Below are 20,539 nucleotides of genomic sequence, written 5' to 3' on the forward strand. Positions count from 1 at the left end.
CTTTTCAGCTCTGCTTGAGTTCTCCCTCCTGAGCTGCAGTTCTAGATGCTGGCCCGTACCATTTGCTTGCACAGCTCAGATATTCTCATTCTGCCAAAAATTATTTTTAATGTACATTGATTAAATATATGGCTGTTCTGCTCACACTGTTGGTCTTATTGGCAACTTCCACAACTAATATTTACTGAGCACATACTGTATGCTCCGTGTTTTACTCGAATTATCATTCTCCTGCCCAAGGAGGTAAGTACTGTTATAATCCGCATCATGCAGGTAGGGAGACCAGGGGCAGAGAAGTGAAGTGGCCCATGGTCCACCGACATGGTGCTGGGAGCGGGAACGCTCTGGTTGTCTGAGTAAAGGTCCTTCTCATCTCCCACACATACTCCCTCCCCAGCATGAATAGGGCTTCTATTTGGAACTATTTACAAAGTCCGGTTGTTTTTGAACTTTGGAACAAGTTTCTTATCAGATTCTACACATTGCAGACATAACACAGGAAGGGCTGTTCTAGAAAGCTGAAGATCCAATTCTAAGAGCCAGGGAATGCGGTCCGTTTTGGGCTGCATTTGTGACCTCTGCCATCAAGCCAAGCCCAGGCAGAGAGGAAGGGGCATCCCAGGCTCTCATCTGCCTGTTTGACAGCACATCTCCATGGCTTTTAATTACTCTTCCAACTTTGAACTGTTTGGGACTTTGAAGATCAGCCCTTGTTCCTGTTAAATTTTTAGGTTGAGCTTCTGGGTTCAGCGATTTATTCATCAGCAAATGAGCCAGCACACGTTGCTAGTCATAGACACTTGTATTTACGCTTTGTCCTGACTTTAATTTCAGACCCTAGAAGTACTTATATGTAAAAAATTGTGTCAGTCCATGTAAGAAAACTACTGTGGGAGTGTTTACAAATGATTATCTTGTGCGTAAGGTTCTAAGATTATCTTCTAAAACCATAAAGTGCTCGCATCAGCAGCACACAGACTAAAAAACTGGAACAATACAGAGAAGATTAGCATGGCCCCTGTGCAAGGATGACAAAACTCATGAAGTGTTCCATATAGATTTTTAAAATCCCATAAGTAGAAAAGTGGATGGGCCCCTTTAAGAGTATCGCCGTCGAGAGGGAACTGAATTTTAAAAACAAGCATGCAAGCAAACCTCAAGGTTAAAACGTATGAAGCTGGTCTATGCATATCTTATTGCTCTGGATAGGAAGAGCAGCAGAGCAAATGGGCTTCAGGGGGTTGGGGGCATGGAGCATTTGCCAAGCTGGTGCCAAGAATGGATGTAGGCACATGGGAAGGAAGGGTTGTGCTGGCCATGGGGGGCTTTGTAGACAACACTGAGGGCTTGAACTTAATTTTCAAGGCCACAGCGCACCTCTGCAAGATTTTAAGCTGAACAGTGACATGTTCATGTGCTTTAGAAATATTTTTCTGGCTGTGATAATGGCCACAGCAAGAGGTGAAGAGGGCCTGGATTCCTGTTGATAAACAGCAAGGACTGGGTTTCAGCGAGAGGCCAGTCCAGCTAGGAGTTGGCTATAGAGGGGGAGCAGGGGGAGAAGGGGAGAAAGATGTCCCTGTGCAACTTGAGTGAGTGCGGGCATGGTGGAGTCTTTCCCAGAGATGGGACACCAGGATGCAGAGAACCAGCTGGACCGTGCACGTGGGAAGAAAGCGCAAAGGCAGTTTCACCAAGAGGGGAGCTACAGGTTGGGAAGAGGCTATGGCTGAGATGGATAGAAAGTGCATGCTGTCCCCTCTGTCATGAGGCAGGATGCCGAAAACTGCAGCTGGGCAGAGGCACAGATTGAGGAGGTGGCCGCAGCAGGCACCAATGGGAGAACTCTGGGTCAGAAGCCAAAAGTCTAGGCCTATTCCGTCCTGACTCACCACACACCTTCGGCAAGGCACATTCTTTCTCTGCCTCAGTTTCCTCATCTGCAAAACCCAGGAGTTGAATCACATTGAGGGTTCCTCAAAGGAGATGGGCTGGTGAGGGACATCCTTGAGCCCCTGGAAACGATGTGCAAAATTGTGTGCCTATGCCCCCTTTTGCAGAGGGGCTGGCAGGGTCACCTGAGGAGGGAAGTGACATCAGATGTCATAGGCCACACCTGCAGTTGGAGACATGCTGGTAAAAATTGCTCTCTACGTATGCCCAGGATGAGTCTCATCTCACCCAACCAGTTCCTGGAAGGCAGAGATCTAGGTCATAGGATGTGTCTCGACACCCCATGGGGGTCTTGCAATACCTGTGGAGCCAAATGTGCTGGCATGGAGGAGCCTCAGTACATCTGGGTCTTCTTCTAGGAGAGACCCCGTCCCCTGGTCAGTCCAGGCACGTGCTCCCTACTGGAGCCCCTGGGGCCTGTCTCTCCCTTCTCCACCCTGCAAACTCCTGCTCCTTCTCCGTGCAGCCTTTTCTGTTCCCCTGGAGCAGCCCTGATTTCTCGCTGCATTGGGATTTCCCAGGCGAGGTGTCTATACCTCATGCGCAGCCTACTTTTCACCTATCTGGGATGGAGGTTGTTTGCATGTTCCCTTCTCTTTCCTTCCTTCCTCTGCCACATAGGCCTGTTTTTGGCAGGGACCATGTCTTAGGCACCTCAGTGTCCCTAAGTGTCTCTCTCAGTGACTGACACATACTTGGTACTCCATAAAAGTTTCTGTAGTTGTCCTAACTTATGGAATGACTGCCAGCAAAGTATTTCTTGTTTCCAACCGAGGCTCCTCACTTGCCCTGCTTCCCTGAGAGCTGCTGGGAGGACCAGCAGCAGTGGCCAGCACTTGCAGTGCCTGGCAGCATTTGCAAGGTCCCTCATGGGTCCTTTCCCACAGGGTCCCAGGATGATGAGCGTGAAATGAGACCAATAAAAGATTGCACAAATCTTGTTGGACTCACACATAGGATGGAAAGCAATATCCATGTCTGAAACATGTTGGAGCAGGCCTTCCACCAAGCCCTTTAGAAAAAGGGTTGTATGTGTTGTGTAGAGCAAACCTGGCTGACAGGCATTAGCATGCCCATTTTACAGATGGTGAAACGGGATCTGAGAATTTACGAGCCTTGCTCAAGCTTCCACAGCTATGCCAATGCTGCCATCCCGCCATCCCTGGGGTTGGAGCCAGGGCATGTGGGGTGATGTTTTTCTTGGTCGTGAGCAGATGGGCTAGTGCCCTACCTGCACAGTCTCACCGTAGCTCACCCTCCCATACATCCTGTTAAAGGTCCAGCCAAGATCCACTTCCCTCCCTGGTTTTCTTGCCTGGGTTTTGCCTAGTTCCTTCTCTTCATGCACCACAGGACGCACTCTGAGCAGGCGGGGAGGCCCGTGAGCCTGGCAAACAAGCTATTTGCTCTGGGAGGTGGGCTGCTTCTGAGGACTGCACAGGGTTTCTGGGACAGTGCTGAGGAAGTCACCCACAGCCTGGCTCCCTGGCTGAGTGGACGGTTGAGGTGGCCAGAGGAACTTAGAAGTGGCCCTCCAGTCTCAGGGGGAAAGGCTGGAGGGCTGGAAAGAAAGCAAACTCTGTGATCGAGCTGTGGGAAGCCTGGCCTCAGCCCCAGGGCCTTGCTGATGGCAGGCTGACTGCTGGGGCACCCCCAGACAGGCCAACGGAGCCAAGCCGACAGCCAGGAGAGAGGCCTGCTCTCCCACACACGTGGGAATGAGGGCTGCTGAGTCACTGCCCAGCTGGACGCAGCTCCCACTGAAGGCTGGAAGGAAGGCAGGAGAGTGTTCCCAGCCAGGCTGGTGGCCTCAGGACACCCTGAAGTTAGCTGAGCCCTCTAAATGGGCCATGGTAGCCCGGGCTGCCCCTCGCCCTGCTGAACTGATGCATATTTGCCTCTTGCCGGCTTCTGGGGAGCTCCAACCAGGCAAACAGCCCTTCAGACAGGACATTGGATTAGAGGTCAGATCCCTGAACTTTGGAAAAAAACAATCCCAGGGCAAGTCACTTCATCTCCCATGTCCTCACCTTTCCTCTCAGTTACATGGTGAGGCCAACAGGGAATATGGGAAAGGTCTTCACAGGTTGCCCTGCATATATTAGGATTCAGGCAGGCTAATGGCTCTGCTCCAAGCCTTCCCCTGAGGAAGGGACAGCAGCCTGGCCCCCTCCTCCCCTGGCCTGCCACGGTTCCCCCCTTAGCCAGTGTCATCCCTGCCGTGTGCCCTTCAGAGCAACCAGGCCCCTCCCAGGGAGAGTTCCTGGGGAGGAGCTGGGGTCACCTCCTGACCCGGGCCTGGCCGGGAATCCACCTTTCACCTCGGGCAGTGGGCAGAGGAGGGCACCGGCCCTGCAGGCAGAGGCTTCTCTCCCCTCCAGCACCAGCAGCGCCCGCTGGGAGGCCCAGGTGTTGTGCAACTTGAGAAGCAGCTAAGCCAGTGGACCACTCTGCCAGGACAAGAATCAACAGGAAACCTCCCCGCGCATCTAGTTCACATTCCAGGGGCACCGTAACAAGACACCACTCTGGCTGGGGTTGCCTGTGACACAAACCAATCTTTTATCTGCCATCTAAGCCTCCCAATTTGCATGCCAGTGACGTACCTTCCACCGCAGGGTGCTTTCCAAACCTTCTAGTGAGGCTGTGCCTCCTGAGCTCTGAGCAAACAGGGAGTAAGCGATCCTTTAGACACAGGAAGGCTTTGCTAATGATCGTCAGGCATGAGCCCTTCAAGGAAGGGACCCGTCTGTAGGAAGCAGGGCCCCAGCAGAGGACCTGACACCAGTGGGTGCCTAGGGAGCGCTTAGTGGCAGTTCACTGAGCAAGCCACATCTCTGGGGATTAAAGAAAAGAAGGTGAAGCAGAATCTGGTTAAATGGGCCCATGTGTGCTTGGATGAATCCCCCCCACCTCTCTCTCTCTATCACATATGCACGGGCCCTCCTCCTCCACGCACATATCACTGAGTTATTTCTCATGATTGGAGCATGATGCTGTGGCAATACGGAATTCAAGCCTTTTATCTCTCAGGCCCAGGATGGGAAAAGGACTCACTCAAAGTCACCCAGCAGATTAGTGACAGCACTTTTGATGTTTATTATTTTGTATTTTCCCATGTCCTGCCATTTCATCGCACAATTGTCCTCCTTCTCCATCCCACTCCCAGCCAAGTCCCTGCATCTGCTGCACTCGCCACTAGTTCCCAGTACTGTGTTTGAAATGCTTAGGGAAAGGGGATTGCTGGCAGAGGGAAGAGCACGTGCAAGCTCCCTGAGGCAGCAGGGAGCAAATGAGGTGAGCACCCCACTCCCGCCAGTGAGCAGGACTCAGAGAAGTGGGGGTCAGTGGGGGTAGGTGGGAGTCGGAATAAGATCCGACTTCATAAAGTTTGTTTCTGGATGTGGAGCTAGCAGCCCATGGGGCCAACTTGCTGCCTTCAGGCAGGTAAGTCTCCCTGCTTGTGACTAAGGAAGCTTCTGTAGTCCTGAGGCACCGAGGATCTGGGCATGAGCCTGCTGGGACGTGGGAAAGGGGCGTGTGAGAGAACCCACATCTCCTGCTTCCTAGGTCAGAGCACCAAGGAAGGCTTCCTGGAAGGGGCAGACTTTGTGTGGGGCCCAGAGGAGAGCTGTGTGAGCACCCTGGACAAGCTCTACGGATCTGGGTCAGGAGTGATGCAGGAGGTCACACCACAGGCGTCTCCCTGGACTGAGCACAGCTGCCCCCAGGTGTGCCTCAGGCACTGGGCCCAGCCTGACGTGTCTCAACAGGGTGGGGTTGGCCAGAGGCTGGCATGGGTGGGTGTTAGGGGAAACCAGCGGAGGAAAGGTGAGCCAGGGCTCCCTGACGTGACCTGAGAGATAACCCTGAGGTCAACCCGTAAGGGCCCCGGGGAGGAAAGGTGAAGGGAGCCTGGCGCCCTTGCTGGTTGTGAAATGATGACATCTGCTGTGGGTCTGGAACAAACACATAGTTTGCCACAGACCCTGATCCTCGGGGACCCTGCAGTCAGTGCAATTGGAGTTCAATACACACACGCACACACACACACACATGCACGCATTGCGTACCTACTGTGGCCAGGCATTGCTAGAGGTGGTGGAGCCTCTAGGAACTCAAGAGTACAGAGAAGACCCATGCACTGCTCAGAGAACACAGGCAATAGAGTTTTGCTCGAGGAGTATTATTTTTAAAGTGCTACTGAAGCTCTCAGGAGGGAGAAAGGAATTCTGGTTGGAAAAGGCCAGGAGCAGCTCTGGTTAGATGCAAATGAGACATGAGTTGGGGCTGAACCATCAGGGTGGGGAGGAGGTGGGGTGGGGCAGGCATTTCTGGCAGTGGGAACAGGTTAGGCTCAGAGCATGGCGGAACAGGGAGGGGTCTTGGGTGCATGGAGCTGGAAACTGCGGTGAGGAGTGTGGGAGGTGAGGCTGTGCAGCTGAGAGGGAGGGTACCAGAGCTTTCTATTTTCCCGACATCCTCTGTTTTAGGCCAAGCCATCACACTTTTGGGATCCATAGCCTCAAGACTTCCACATCTGGGGAGGATATTCAGGGGTGGGCTGGATCCAGACTGTCATTCTCAAACCCAGGCGTGCATCCAAAACCCCAAGGGGTCCATTGAAACAGAGTCTCCCCCATATTCCCCCAGGGATTATGATTCAGTAGGTTGGGTGTAGGGCCTGTGAGTTTGCATTTCAAACTAGTTCCCAGGTGATGCCGATGCAGCTGATTGGTCTGTGGACCACACTTTTAGTAGCACCCGTCTAGTTTGCTCCCATGGGATCCCCTGGGCAGTTCCTGTTGGGAGGTCTCACCCCACTTAGCCCAGTTGTTTCTGGGACTGTCTTTGGGGCTCAGAGGCCTTGTGCGGGAGAAATGAAAGGGTACCCTGATTGTCCCCTTCTCCATGGCCCAGACCAGGCTGTGATACTCAGTAAAGCCCCAGGTCACTTCGTGGATCAGGAGCAGTGACAACCATGTGAGAATGAAGTTTTCTGGCACTCTGGGAATGGGGCAGAGGAGAGGAGCTCTGGTCCCCAGTCTCCCATCCAGAACACTGGCAGGGAGTGCTTCAAAACCGGGAGGAAGGAGCCAGGAGGCCCAGTCAATTCATATAGAGATGAGAGTGGAAAGAGGTGTGTATGTACATGCACACGTGCAGCCCAATACCCATTGCAAAAAAGAACTCAGGGTTAGTTACGACCCTGGGCAAGTCTCTTCCTTTTTCTCAGGGTCATTTTCCTCCTCCGGAAAAAATAAGGGAGTTGGATTAGATGGTTCCTTCTGAGAAAGAGAGACCTGAGAGACTGTCCTGGTAACAACGTCATCATCTGATTAGCACTCAATTTAAAACAGCTAACAGACATCTAAAATTTTGCAAGCCTTGGCAATTACCGGGCAGAGCTGAAGCAGAAGCTTCATCTGTGGGGACCAGCCCATCTATGAGGGTGTCATCAGCCACTCAGGGGACCTTCAGCATGAATAACATTGCCCCGAGGAAGTTTGTAATGCAAAACAACAGCAGCTGTTTCCCCAGCAGCTCCCCGATGGTCCTCAGAGGTGGTTTTCTTGAGTCCCTACCGGGCTAAGGGAGAGCTGTCTCAGGGGTTCTGCTGAAGCTGGCAGAGGCCGGCCCCTCTCCCCTCCCCACTTTCCCCCAGGGCTCTGCCCGCTGACACTAGTGCAATTACGGCAGCCTTCTGAGAGGGTGACAAAGAAAACGAAGGCTCTGAAACCAAGAGAAGGATCCCCAGAGAGCCCCTGGGCTGTGGAGGCGTCAGGAAGGGCAGACACAGGCGTGGCAGTCGGCCCTGGATTGAATCCAAGTTCTACTTTCATGAGCTGTGTGACCCTGGACAGCATACTTGACCTCTCTGAGTCTCAATTTTGTTATCTACAAAGACATCCTCTTGGTTGGTTTTGAGAATTGGCTAAAATGACAGAAATGCAATTATTTTGGAGAAACGAAAAAATTAAATCCACTGAAGCCTTCAATGGTGCCATGTTGTAGATGAAAGCTGTGGTTAAGGGCGTGGCATGTGGCATCTCAGACCTGAGTTTGGGTCGCAGCTACTTGCTGTGTGACCCTTGGAACCTCACTTAACCTCTCTGAGCCTTCATGTCTTCATCTGTATAATGGAAATATTTATGGTATTTTCCACAAAAGGCTAACAGAATGAAAATTAAAAGAGGAGAGCATGTACAAACTGCCTGGCTCACAATAGTCCTCAAAAAGTTGTTCTTCTCATCTTCCCCAGGCAGCCTCGCCTAGGAGAGAGGGTGGCACTGCCGTTATCCACAGCCAAGCGCCCGCCTCAGCTGTGTGTCACCACACCGCCCTGGGCAGGCCTGGCCAGGCTGAGGGGCACAGACAAGCCCACAGCAGGCTGCCCGCCCAGTGGTTAGCTCAGGAAAGCCTCAAATTATACAATTTATGAAACCCAATCCAGTTTTCCGACTGGAACGTGTGATTAGAGAGATTACACATTCACTGTTGCAATTATGGTAATGTTGATGTGTGGACAGATAACTGGCAGCAGGGCTGTTCTGAACTGTCTATTTATAGGCTGAAGATGCTTGCTATCTCAAGGCAGACATATGGGCCATAAAGGCAGGCGACAAAAAACAGGAGGGGGAGAGCAAGCCTCCCCCGGAATGAAAAGACACCAAAGGAAGCCATAATTAGGGCTGGGATCGGCTTATGTAAATCAGGTAATACTTTCAAAACAGAGATGAGATCTGGTTTTAATAAAGCGCATTGGAACAAATGGTGGAATAATGACTTAATAAATCTAAATACAAATATTTTGTTCCGTCTCCAAAATGAACAGCCCTGGCATCTGCCGAGCCTGGGCCTGGGCGAGGGGGCGGCACCGTAGTGTTACTGTATTCTTTCACTCCCTCAGCAGGCTCGAAGATTTTAATTTTTAGCCTTCTGCTAAATTACATGGGCTGTCAGTCAACTGTGGGAGATATTTTGAGTAGGGAGATTTATACAAACACACAGAGCACACTCGGAAGACTCTGCACAATATCTTTTACACTGGCCGGGATGTAAATCATAGGTTGTTGGGAACCCGATTACAGCTCTTCTGGAAATAGACTGCAGAGAAACCATTAGTAGCAGGAGGAATCTGGTGGCCCTCTTTGGTGCCCACTCACCCCAGTAGTAACCAGAGAAGCCCTTTGCTTGTTCTTTTTAGTACCTTTTCCCATCACTTCCCATCCCAACTCCCAAACACACACACACACACACACACCTGCGGGTCGGGTTTGGCCCAGGTGCTATGAGTTTGCAAACTCTATGCAAAGCCATGGCACACAGCCCAAACCCGACCCGCAGGTGTGTGTGTGTGTGTGTGTGTGTGTGTGTGTGTGTGTGTGTGTGTGTGTGTGTGTGTTTTGCTTGGCTAAACAATGCTGGCCTGAACACAGGGCAATTTAAAAAAATTAATGCAGACATTTTGAAATCAAGACATTCCCCATAAAATGTATACTTCCAGCTTCTCCTGATAGATCTGAAAATCTAGCCAGCAACGTGCAATTTGCTGTCCTGCGTGGTGACAGTGAGTGGAACTGAAGATGTCAGGTGAATGTGGCTTCCGCTGCTCCTCACTGACCCACAATCCCCATGCTCCACCTGCTTTACTTATGTTGTCTGCCTGGTCTCCAAGGCCATGACATTTTTGACCACTGGTATAAATTCATCCCTTTTTACACATGATGGTCTGTGGCTCAGGAAATGTATTTGAAAATCACAAATAATGTATGCATAAATCACTAATGCATATATTATTATGCACTCAAATCTGGGTTTATTAAATAAGAAAAATGAAGACAATATAATATATAATATTAATGTAAAATTAATGTCACAGATATATACGTGTGTGTGTGTGTGTATATGTGTGTGTGGGTGTGAATGGAGAGAGAGACAGAGAGAGAGAAGGGAGGTTTCAATGATTCTTGCTTGGGAAAGACTGCTCTTTATTCCATTCTAGTCCATTTCATCTTTTTCAATAGATGCTGGTTGTTACACTGATGTTCTTAACTTGACTGAGTTAAAAGCTGGTAACTTTATGCCAGTCCCCTATATTTTACTGATCTGTGAAATCCCAAAGAATAGGTATTCCTTGCCCCAGTTATGAGATATTTGTGGATTCTCAGAATAGGAGGGCAGCTCTGAGGGCATCCACTCATCATCCATCCATCCTTACATACATCTACCTGTGTGTCCCTCCATCCACCCATTCACTGATACTTGTTCATCCATGTGTCCATACATTTGTTCAACTGTCCATATATGCATACATACATCTGCTTGTCTATCTATCCATTCATACATCTGTTCATCTGTACATCCATCCTTCCACCTACCCATCTACACATTCACCCAACTGTCCAATGCCCAGAGCTCCCCTTCCTGCTAGTCTGCCCTCTCCAAGTGGATATCCAGTAAGTCTTCCTGTTCTGGGCAGCTCTGGCTGTTAGAGGGTTCTTCCTATGGAAACCTGTGTCCTCACTGAAACACATGTCCCTGTGACTTCCAGCTGTCAGTCTGCTTGAGGGCTTTGCAAATACTCAAACCTCATATACCTCTGTCAGCTCCTTAACAGAACTCTCTATCCTTCCTCAAGCTTCATCGCTCATCAAACGCCACCAGTCTTTTCTTCTCCTGGGCAGATTCCTTGGAGCCCTTCCAAGAATCCTTCTGTAACAGGAATTTGGAACTTCTTGGCCAGGCTCCCTGTTCTTCCTCATGATGGCATTTCACTGTGGGCCCTGAGCATCCCAGAGTTTAGTGGGCTCTCTGCTCTCTCACCATGGATGCTGTTTCTATGGCCTCATTTGGGGTCTGGATGTCCTCATCTCACTGGTGACATGTGGGTTGTCAGGTCCCCCAAGCCTGCTAGTTATTTTCACACTACCACTAATTTCCCACGTGGACATCAACAGTGACCATGGACCCAGCTGAAAAAGTGCATTTTTGGGGTTTTATTTTCCTGCCAGAAGGGATTAAAAGTATTTCCTCCTGTTAAACATTATTTTCAACCACTTGCCATCAATGTTAACATCCTCAACAAGACCTGGCTTTATGCAGCATGAACTGGTTGGCTTCCCTATAAAGAGGAATTTCTGGGTCTGAGAAGGCCTCTCCATGCCCCAACCCCCAATACTTCTCTTGTCTGCAGATGAAGCTTGGCGTTTCCCCATTAGCACATCATTGATTTTGTAAGGCTTTGGGCCTGGTTAGGATACTCATGTGCCCTTGAATGGGAGGTGGGTTTACATCATGCTCTATTCTTGGTCATTTATGCCATGTGTGGGGACATGAAGGTTTTTAAGGTCAAAGTTTGATAGAAGGTGAAAGAGAGCCGCTAGGAAGGCCTGGTCTTGAGCTGGGGTGGGAAAATAGACAAAATGGAAAGCACAAAGTTCAACGTCACTCTTTTGCCTTAAATGAGGTTGAGATGGTTCTCTCAATACTCAGTGAATCTTATGCTTTTCAGTGCCCATTGTACAATGCCACCGCTTCTCAGAGGCTCTGCCTTCCTCATAGCATGCTAAGGTCCTTGGCTTCTCTTGCATTCCTCTCTGAGCCTCACTCCAGGCCTGGTGCTCCTTTCTCACACATTCCTTGACTAGGACCAGATGATCCATGGAGACTCAGCCCTGGTCTTCCTATGGGCTGCACTCCGAGATGGGGGGACTCATCCACTCCGAATCACCAGCAGCTACCTCGGGGGCCCCCTGCGACACTGATGAGCCAACCAGCGTGTTTGTCTATGTGCCCACAGTAGTGGGAGGGCCTTTTGTGAAGGGGAGAGGCAGCTTGGCATTACTAGAAGGACATGTTCAGACACCCAAGGGTGTGTGTGCCAGGACCAGAAACACTTCCCTTCCTGGGAGACAGGAAGGGCTGGTGGAGGAGTTGGAACTGCTGGAGGACATTCCAGGCACAGCATGGGATATGACTTGTGAGCGGGATGGAGCTTAGTGACAGGAAGGAGGTTGCCACAGTCGATTTTATGTATCAACTTGACCAGACCAAGAGATGCCCAGATAGCTGGTAAAACATGATTGCTGGGTGTGTCTGTCAGGGTGTCTGGAAGAGATTAGCATTGGAATCCATAGACTGAGTAAAGATGATTGCCCTCACCAATGCAAGTGGGCATCATGAGGGCCTCTGAGAACCTGTTTACAACAAGAAGCAGAGGAGGGGCGAATTTGCTCTCTGGGACATTCCTTTCCTCCTGCCCTCATACAACGGTGCTCCGGGTCCTCAGGCCCTCAGACTCAGCCTAGGACCAACAGCATCGGCCCCACAATTCTCAGGCTTAGGACTCAAACTGGGACTTACCCCACTGGTTCCCTTCTTAGGCCTTTGGACTGAGATTGAATTACTTCACTGGCTTTTCTTGGCCTCCAGCTTGCTGACAGCAGACTGAGGGACTCAGCCTCCCTAGTCACATGAGCTGATCCCTCATCATAAATCTCATTTTGTATATTTCTATACATCCTACTGGTTCTGTTTCTCTGGAGAACCTGCTAGCACAGAGAGAGATAGACAGATGGGGGAAGTGATGGTGGGAAGGGTGGCGGTGTGGAATGGGTCTGAGTGAACTAGCAGGTTCACAACAACTATTAATGATGACTCTTGTATCTCAAGCACTTCCTATGTGTCAGACACTGGGCTGACTGCTTAATATAAATAATCTAATTTCACCCTCCCTGCAGATGCTTAGGAGTGACAGGATGAAACTGATTTCCTCATTTACTTGGGAATATTCACATAGTAAGCTGCTCTACCTTCTTCCAATAGAGAATTCTGAATATACCCTCTGAGCTTACCTCCTCCAACCTTCTCCTAAAGTGGAGGGAGGGGTAGGGAAGGGGAGGAGAAGAGTCCTGTGCACATGGCACTGCGGGGAGCACTTCATGATCACACTGTGTGAGATGTTTCAGAGCAACTGGGGAGATGGCAAGAGGATTGGGGAGTGAAGAAAGCGATTTTGCGGGGGAAAGTTATTGTGTATAATTTGAGAGTTTCTAGTAAAAATGGAATTCCTTCTCAATTATTTTTGGCTGCAGAATTGGACTGGACCACATGGGGCCCTGAATTTATAAAGGTTACATAGTTATGATTGTCTTTATTTATAGATGAGGCAACGAATGCTAAGAAAAGTTAAGTGATTTCCTCAAGACCACGCTGCTAGAAGCGATGAAGTCAGGACTTGAACATGGGCCGCCTGCCTCTGCGCAATGCACTTGCTCTCTCTGCTGCATATTTCCCGGGTCTAAATAAGTGAGAGAAACATTTCCTCATAGACATTTAGACACAGAAGAGACACAGAGCCATCCCTCCCAACTGTTTGATCAGTAGAGAAACCAAGGACCAGAGGAAGGGAATGACTGGCCCAAAGTCAGACGTGGAATGCGACCTCGGATGGACCCCAGCTTTCTGCCCCAACGAGTGTGATTCTCTGTGCTGAGGGCTTACCATGAAGCAGACACTGTGCCTAGAGCTTTACAAGCAACATCTCTTTAATCTCTAACAGTTCTCAGAGGCAGGTGACACTATCCCCACTTTATAGAACAGGAAACCTAGTGGCTTGCCTGCATTCATACAGCTCAGAAATAGCAAGGCTGGAATTTGAAACCCAGCCTCTTTGACTCAAGCCCATGCTTATCAACAGCTCTTTCTCCCTCTGGCTTTCTTGCTTATGGTTACTAACATAATAGAATGCTTTTGGTTCTCTAATTTCAATGTCTAAAACAAAATTATACTCTATTTATAGTCAGGTCAAACATCTAGGTAGAAACAAACACTTTTCATGCAGAATTTGAAATTGTTTGTAATTATTTTCAGAGAGGAAGGATGGGGAAGGTTGGGGTGTAGACAGGGCGAGGGACTAGCCTGCTGGGTGAGGTTTCTCAACCAATGATGCAGAACTGGACAGAGAGAGGCCTCTGGGAGTTATTTGTTTCTTCTTCTCCCACTGGAATCATGTTGACAAATTCATTCCTACTGTAAGGTGGGTGATTGACCTCTGCTTTACCCTGAGGATGCTGGACACCAATACTGACACACATGTGCATGAACACATATTTTATTTATTGAACTGTACCATGCACAAAACAGCACATAGACATGTGCTCACCACACATAGGCCATTTCATTGCCTCATCTCTGAAAGAGCAGATAGGCTGGATGAGCTCACAAAAAGCTCCCAGCTAAGGTGGGAATGGATGTGCCTTTAGACAGGAGTAGATAAAGGGAGAGAGAAGGCTCAGAGGACCAAGTCGTCATATCCAGCTGAGAAATCTGGAGGACTTCCTGAAGGACGTCAGATTTTTTATCAGGGCTTTAGAAGCTGAGAAATTCCTTGGCTGTCAGAGATGGGGAGAGGTGGATAGTGCAGATTTAGGGATTCTCCACGTATGTGTATATTTCTTCCTTTAAAATATTTCCTTCTCTATCTTCCAGTTAAAAATCCATCAACAAAATTCCTTCAAGTGCTTTTGTCATCCTAAATTCTCTGATCTTTTTTTTTCCTTTGCTGAAGTTTATTGTTGATTTCTTGTGAAATAAATCATAATTGCCTACTGTCACAACATGAGAAGCACTTGACAGGCATCTATCCTGAGATATCACTCAATGTCTGTCTCAGCCAGCTGGCTCTGGGGCTGGAGTAGGCGAGGGGAAGAGTCCAGCAGCCAGGCCCAGGGTCCCAGGGCCCCCAGATCACCCCCCATCATCAGGCAGGATAGTCCCTTCCCCCAGCATGCCCTGCAGCAGGGGAACAGACGTGTGCTACAAAGGCGGTTGACAAACTCCCACTCCTAAAAAAAAGGCTATTTGAACAGCCCAAATTCCCATTCTCCTTCTGGGCAATTGGCAGTTTGTAAACCCCAATCACCAGGTGACAAATTATTATAGGGAATGATCAATACATTTTTCAGTAGAGTTGGCATTTGGGGAAAACAGACTGACATACAAAGAGACAGTCTTGGAAGTATTAATGTGCAGAGTCTACCAATTAATCAATAAGTAAATATTTCTTGAGTGCTTATGTGGATAAAAAGGAAGCATTGTGCAGTAATTAAAATGGCTGGCTATGAAGTCAGATGGATCTGGGTTTGAATCCTTGATCCACACTTGTGAGGTGTAACCTTGGGCAGGTTGCTTAACCACTGTGCACCTCAGTTTTCTTGTTTATGTGAGGATGCTATTACTGCCTACTTTCTGGGATTGTTGTCAGGATTAGACAAGATAATGGGCTTGCATTACAATATAGCTACAGGAAAGGATTTTAATTCTTCCACCACAAAGTAATGATAAAAATTTGAGGTGATGGATATGCTAATTAGCCTGATTTGATCCTTTCATAATATATACATGTATCCAAATATCACATTGTACCTTATAAATATATACAATTACTACTTGTCAATTAAAAATAAGATAAAACATTAAAAAATATAATGTATATAAAGTTGGACAGTTCCCGGCATGTGATGGGCTCAGTAAATGCTGCTGCTGTGGTCGATGTCACTGTACTTGCGCTCCAGGGGATGTTCAGGAGAGGACAGAGTTTGCAGCCTGCCAAAGTCTAAAATCAAACTGGAGAGACCAAACGCTGACATCACAGAAAATGGTAGAAAGCATCAAGTCAGAAATGTTTTGATTCTTATTGTGGATGCAACAGAAGCTTTGGAAGCAGTTGCTCATTCTGTGTGTCTGGATCGATCAGGAGAAGCTTCTGGAGAAAGCAGAGACTGACTGGGAGGATCTTGAAGGAAAACATCCATTGAGTACCTGTGATGGGTTGGCTGCTTTCAGGAGCTCTTCAAGGGAAGTATTCTTCAATCTCCATCTCACCCATGGGGAAGCTGAGGCTTAGAAAGGTTGAGTCAGAGAGTTAGGAAACAGTGGGGTCCTGGTCAATGAGTTTATGGGGTTTCCATGATACTCTACGCTGGTGTATAGGGTGCAGGAGAAGGCATCCAGATCAAAAGTCTTAGCATCATCCTTTTCCTGTTGCTACCACCTTGAGGCAAGCCAGCACCATCAGCTCTCTGCCCTGGGTTCTTGCAGTGGCCTCCTGGATCTACCTCAGCTGCCCAATCTTAACAGAGCAGCCAGAGTAAGTGTACAAGTTGGGTCCTGGAACACTCAGAAGCGGAGCATTTCAAAGAAGACTCCATTAGCCAAGAAACCAGCCAGGGATGGTCAAGCTCCTGGGGCAACTGGGACCCAGCAAGAGCTGGAGCTGTCAGAGGGGCCACCCACAGCAGCTGTGCCTTCAGTTGAGAGACACTGCCACCACCAAGACAATAAGCACCCCAACTGTTCCCTCCCCATGCCCTCCCATCTCCTGCCACAGCTGCCCCTGGCTGAACCCAGCTGGAAGCCAGAGGGCAAAGAAGCTTGAATAGTATTGTCAAAGCAAATTTAGTAAGACTTTAAGGAAGCTTAAGCCGCAGGCCTCTCACTTGCAGGTTTTTGTTTGTTTGTTTTGTTTTGTTTTAATTTTTTTTTTTTTTTTTGAGCTGGAGTTTCAGTCTTGTTGCCCAGGCTGGAGTGCAATGGCACAATCTCAGCTCACTGCAACCTCCACCTCCCAACCTCAGGTGATCCACCTGCCTCAGCCCCTCAAAGTGCTGGGATTACAGGCATGAGCCACCATGCCCAGCCGACTTGCAGGTCTTTTACTTGTAATTTTGTATTCTTTGTTTCTTTTTTCTTTCTTTTTCTTTTTCTTTCTTTTTTGGAGATGGGGTGTCACTCTATTGCCCAGCCTGGAGTGCAGAGGCGTGATCTTGGCTTACTGCAACCTCTACTTCCTGGGCTCAAGCAATCCTCCCACCTCAGCCATCCAGGTACCTGGGACTACAGGCATGCGCCACCATGCCCAGCTAGTTTGTTTGTTTGTTTGTTTGTTTCTTTGTTTGTTTTGTAGAGACAGGGTTTCACCATGTTGCCCAGGCTGATCTTGAACTCCCGGCCTCAAGCAATCCACCTGCCTCAGCCTCCAAAAGTGCTGGGATTACAAGTGTGAGCCACCACACCCAGCCTCTTTTCTTCTTTTTTAAAACAAGACCACACAAATTGTCTAAACTTTAAGCCTCCCAAAATCTGGATCTGCTCTGGGATGTAATTGTCTCAGATCCGTCAGTCTCCTGGGGCTCTGAGCAAGGTAGAAAGGATCTGATGAGCAGTGGGAAATTTTCGATCGGGACCTTCTTTTAAAAACCCAAGTTGTATCTTGCTATTTCTCTTCTTAAAACCTTCTAATTATTACTTGGAAAAAGCCAAGGACCTTACTATGCCTACTAGGCCCTACATGGCAGAGTGGTGTCCTCCTTTCCCCTCCTCCCTGAATCCCTCTTGCTCATACAGCCCCCACCATGCGGGCCTCCTCGCTTTTCCCCAGTGAGCCAGACATGCTCCTGGATCCTCGCTCTACCCGCAGCCTGGAGTTCTCTTTCCCAGCTTGTGCTTACAGCTTTCAACTCTTGGTTCTAATGTCATCTTCCCAGGGAGCCTTCCCTGACCTCTGCCTTGAAATTGGGATGCCTCATCCCTGCTTTATTTTTCTCCACAGCACTCACCATCTTCTAATTATTCCATGTACTGTATTTATTTGTTTTGTTTCTTACCTGTCTCCCCTCACTCCATTGTCGGCTCAAGGAGGGCAGAGATTTGTCTATTTCATTCACTCCTGCATCCCCAGTGCCTGGAATAGTACCTGGCTCATAGTAGGCACTCCATAAATGGTAGCAGAATCAGTAGGTGCTCAGTAAATGCTGGTTGCGTAAATAAATAGACTGATGAAGGAGGGACAATGAGACAAGTTTCTGGGTCTAATAGGAGAACAGATGCACCAGACCCAGGGCTTTCAGTGCAGCAGGACTCCTGATCTTGTGGCTGGAGTGCCACAAAGGGCATGTGGGGGAAGCCCAGGGCTCCAGCTCAGGCAATTTGTCACTGAAGACTGGGTCTTCTCTATCAGCGCTTCTCAGACTCACCCATGCTCTGGGGGTGGTGCCTCAGGGAAGAAGAGGGAATCCACCTGCTCCAGGCAGAACAGATCTGTTTGGACTTGTTTTATATGTAAGGTTTTCAAGAACTGTTTTATTTGAAGAAAGATCTCTGGTTCAGAAAGGATTGAGCCCTCCATGATGCCTTGTCATTTCTTGAAGAGGGTGTCCCAAGGTGAGGACATGGCACGAACAAAAGCCTGAAGGGGAGGCAGGGGAGAGCAAGTAAAGCTTCCCAGTGTGGCCGAAGCCTGTGGAAAACCCAAGTATGGGGATGGCAGGATGAGCACGGGCCTCCAATGCCAAGGAGTTTGGACCAGATGCAGAAGGCACTGAGGGGCTGTGTGGATTCTTAAGGAGGGAGACGTGGCAGAAGCAGCTGCTTGGGAAGACAGGGCTTGGCATTGCTATCCAAGATTGGATATCCAGCCGAGAGGACAGGGGAGGAGCTTAGAAGCAGTGAGGGATGTAGGGGACAGCAGAGGTAATGGGGAAGAAGGGGCCCATCAGTATTTCCAAGGACTCCCCTAAAGGTGCTTCAGAGCCCCCTGGTGCCCAGACCTGTACTGGGCTGTGTCTTTTGGATTCTGCTCCATGCTTGGTATCACCTGCCTTTCCCTCGCTTCTGAATATTGAGCAAACAGAGGTAAGACCAGGGCCAGGATTAGAGCATGCCTCATGCACAAAACTTACAAGGAACCAGAAAAATTTAGTGATCAAGAAAAATAAAATTTAAGTGAAAAATTTTAAAAACATCACAATTAATGCAAACAAAATATCAAAATTTCAAATAAAGACAGGGATCAGAAGAAACCAAGATGTCCTTCAGTAGGTGGATGGATGAATAAACTGTGGTACATCCAGACAATGGAATATAATTCAGCCAAAAAAAATGAGCTCCCAAGCCACAGAAAGACCTGGAGGAACCTGAAATACACATTGCTAAGTGAGAGAAGCCAATCCAAAAAGTCTACAGACTGTATGATTCCAACGATAAGACATTCTGGAAAAGGCAAAACTGTGGAGACAGTGAAAAGATCAGTGGTTGCCAGGGGTTGGGAACAGGGGAGAGGGGAAAGAGATGAATAAGTGAGATCAGGGGATTTTGAGGGCAGAGGAACTATTCTGCATGATGCTATCATGGTAGAGGCGCATCATTATAAATTTACCAAACCCACAGAATATACAACACTAAGAATGAACCCTAATGTAAACCGTGAACTTCGGTTACTACTAAGGTATCGATACTAGTCAATACTATTGATATTAATCAATATCAATTCTAATGTGTCAATGCATACATTACAATACATTCATGAATTGGATGCATTCAATTGGATGCATGGGAACTCTGTATTTCCCATTTAATTTTTCTGTAAATTTGAAACTGCTCTAAAAGAATTGTCTATTAATTTTAAAAAAATCAAAATTAAAGCAAAAAGAAATCCGTGATGAATAAAATATCAAAATTTCAAATAAAGATAGGACCACTGGCCAGGATTAAGGTGAGAGAAGTGAGGCACTTATTTTCAAACCTGTGCAAGTACAGGGCCCAATTCTGCACTTCCTGAACTACAAGAGCCTTTAGAAGCCTCCTAGCCCAATCCTTGTCTTTTACTGATACAAGGGATGCTGAGGCTGGGAGAAGGAGGGAGGGTTGCCAATCTCACCTGGTGAGGTTGCTGGAATCCTGGGTCACAGCCACCCTCCAGCCGGGTCCCAGTCCTATGCTCCCTGCTGCAGGTGGGTGACTTACTGTCCCATGCACCCTGTGTGGCCATGAAAAGGAAGGAGGAGGCTGAAGCTTAAATGACCCCTTGATCAAGTGCCAAATGACCTTGGATCTCACCAAGTGTTCAGGGGTTGCTTTATGAGAAGGCTTTCTTTGTGTCTCTCTTGGATATCACATCATAAATGGAGAAGTGGGACCAGTCCCCACATTCAGCACGTGGGCTGGGTGGGTCCTGACATCTTCCTGGGCTCTGCCCAAGCCAGACACTCCACGCTCCTGGGAAAAGCACCAAAAATGCTGCCTTTCCACTTCTTCCTCTCAGACTCCTAATGATCCGTTTCCAGCCCAGCCAAGAGCCTTCCCACTCTCAGAACGGAACAGTCCGGATGTTCAGAGGACACGCTTCCCCACTTGACGCTCACTTAGGGCACTCTTCAAGCAGACGCCTGCCTCAAGTGGGTCTCTGGACTTCCCCTTGACTCATAGGGGCTTCCTTTCCATCCAGGCCTGTGCGAGCCGGCCTTCTGTGCCAGAACACTCCCCGCTCTTCACAGACATGGAAGCCAAGAGGGGCTCTGAGGGCAGCTGGGCCTGACCTTGACTCCCAAGGGTCAGGAGGACGAGGCAGCAAACGCAGCCATTAGCTTGCCCACCTCCAGAGTCCTCCAGGGATCTGAAGAAGTGGCCTAGTCATGCCTGCTTGGTGTGATGGGCCGTGTTTCCTCTGTTGAGCCTGTACCATGAAGGTCAGATTAAGGGGATTACAGGAGGATTCAGCCACGGCCACTGAGGTTGAGGATGGGCA

At 48.8% G+C, this 20,539-nt stretch overlaps 1 non-coding gene across 1 annotated transcript; it reads left to right on the forward strand.

Moving 5' to 3' along the window:
- Positions 1-954: 954 nt before the first annotated feature.
- LOC112437397 (U6 spliceosomal RNA) lies at positions 955-1,063 on the forward strand. Its single transcript, XR_003026016.3, has one exon. It is a non-coding gene; the product is annotated as a U6 spliceosomal RNA (small nuclear RNA).
- The last annotated feature ends 19,476 nt before the right edge of the window (positions 1,064-20,539 follow it).

The sequence above is a fragment of the Pan paniscus genome, chromosome 16 (genome assembly GCF_029289425.2).
Source record: "Pan paniscus chromosome 16, NHGRI_mPanPan1-v2.0_pri, whole genome shotgun sequence".
NCBI classification, from domain to species: domain Eukaryota; kingdom Metazoa; phylum Chordata; class Mammalia; order Primates; family Hominidae; genus Pan; species Pan paniscus.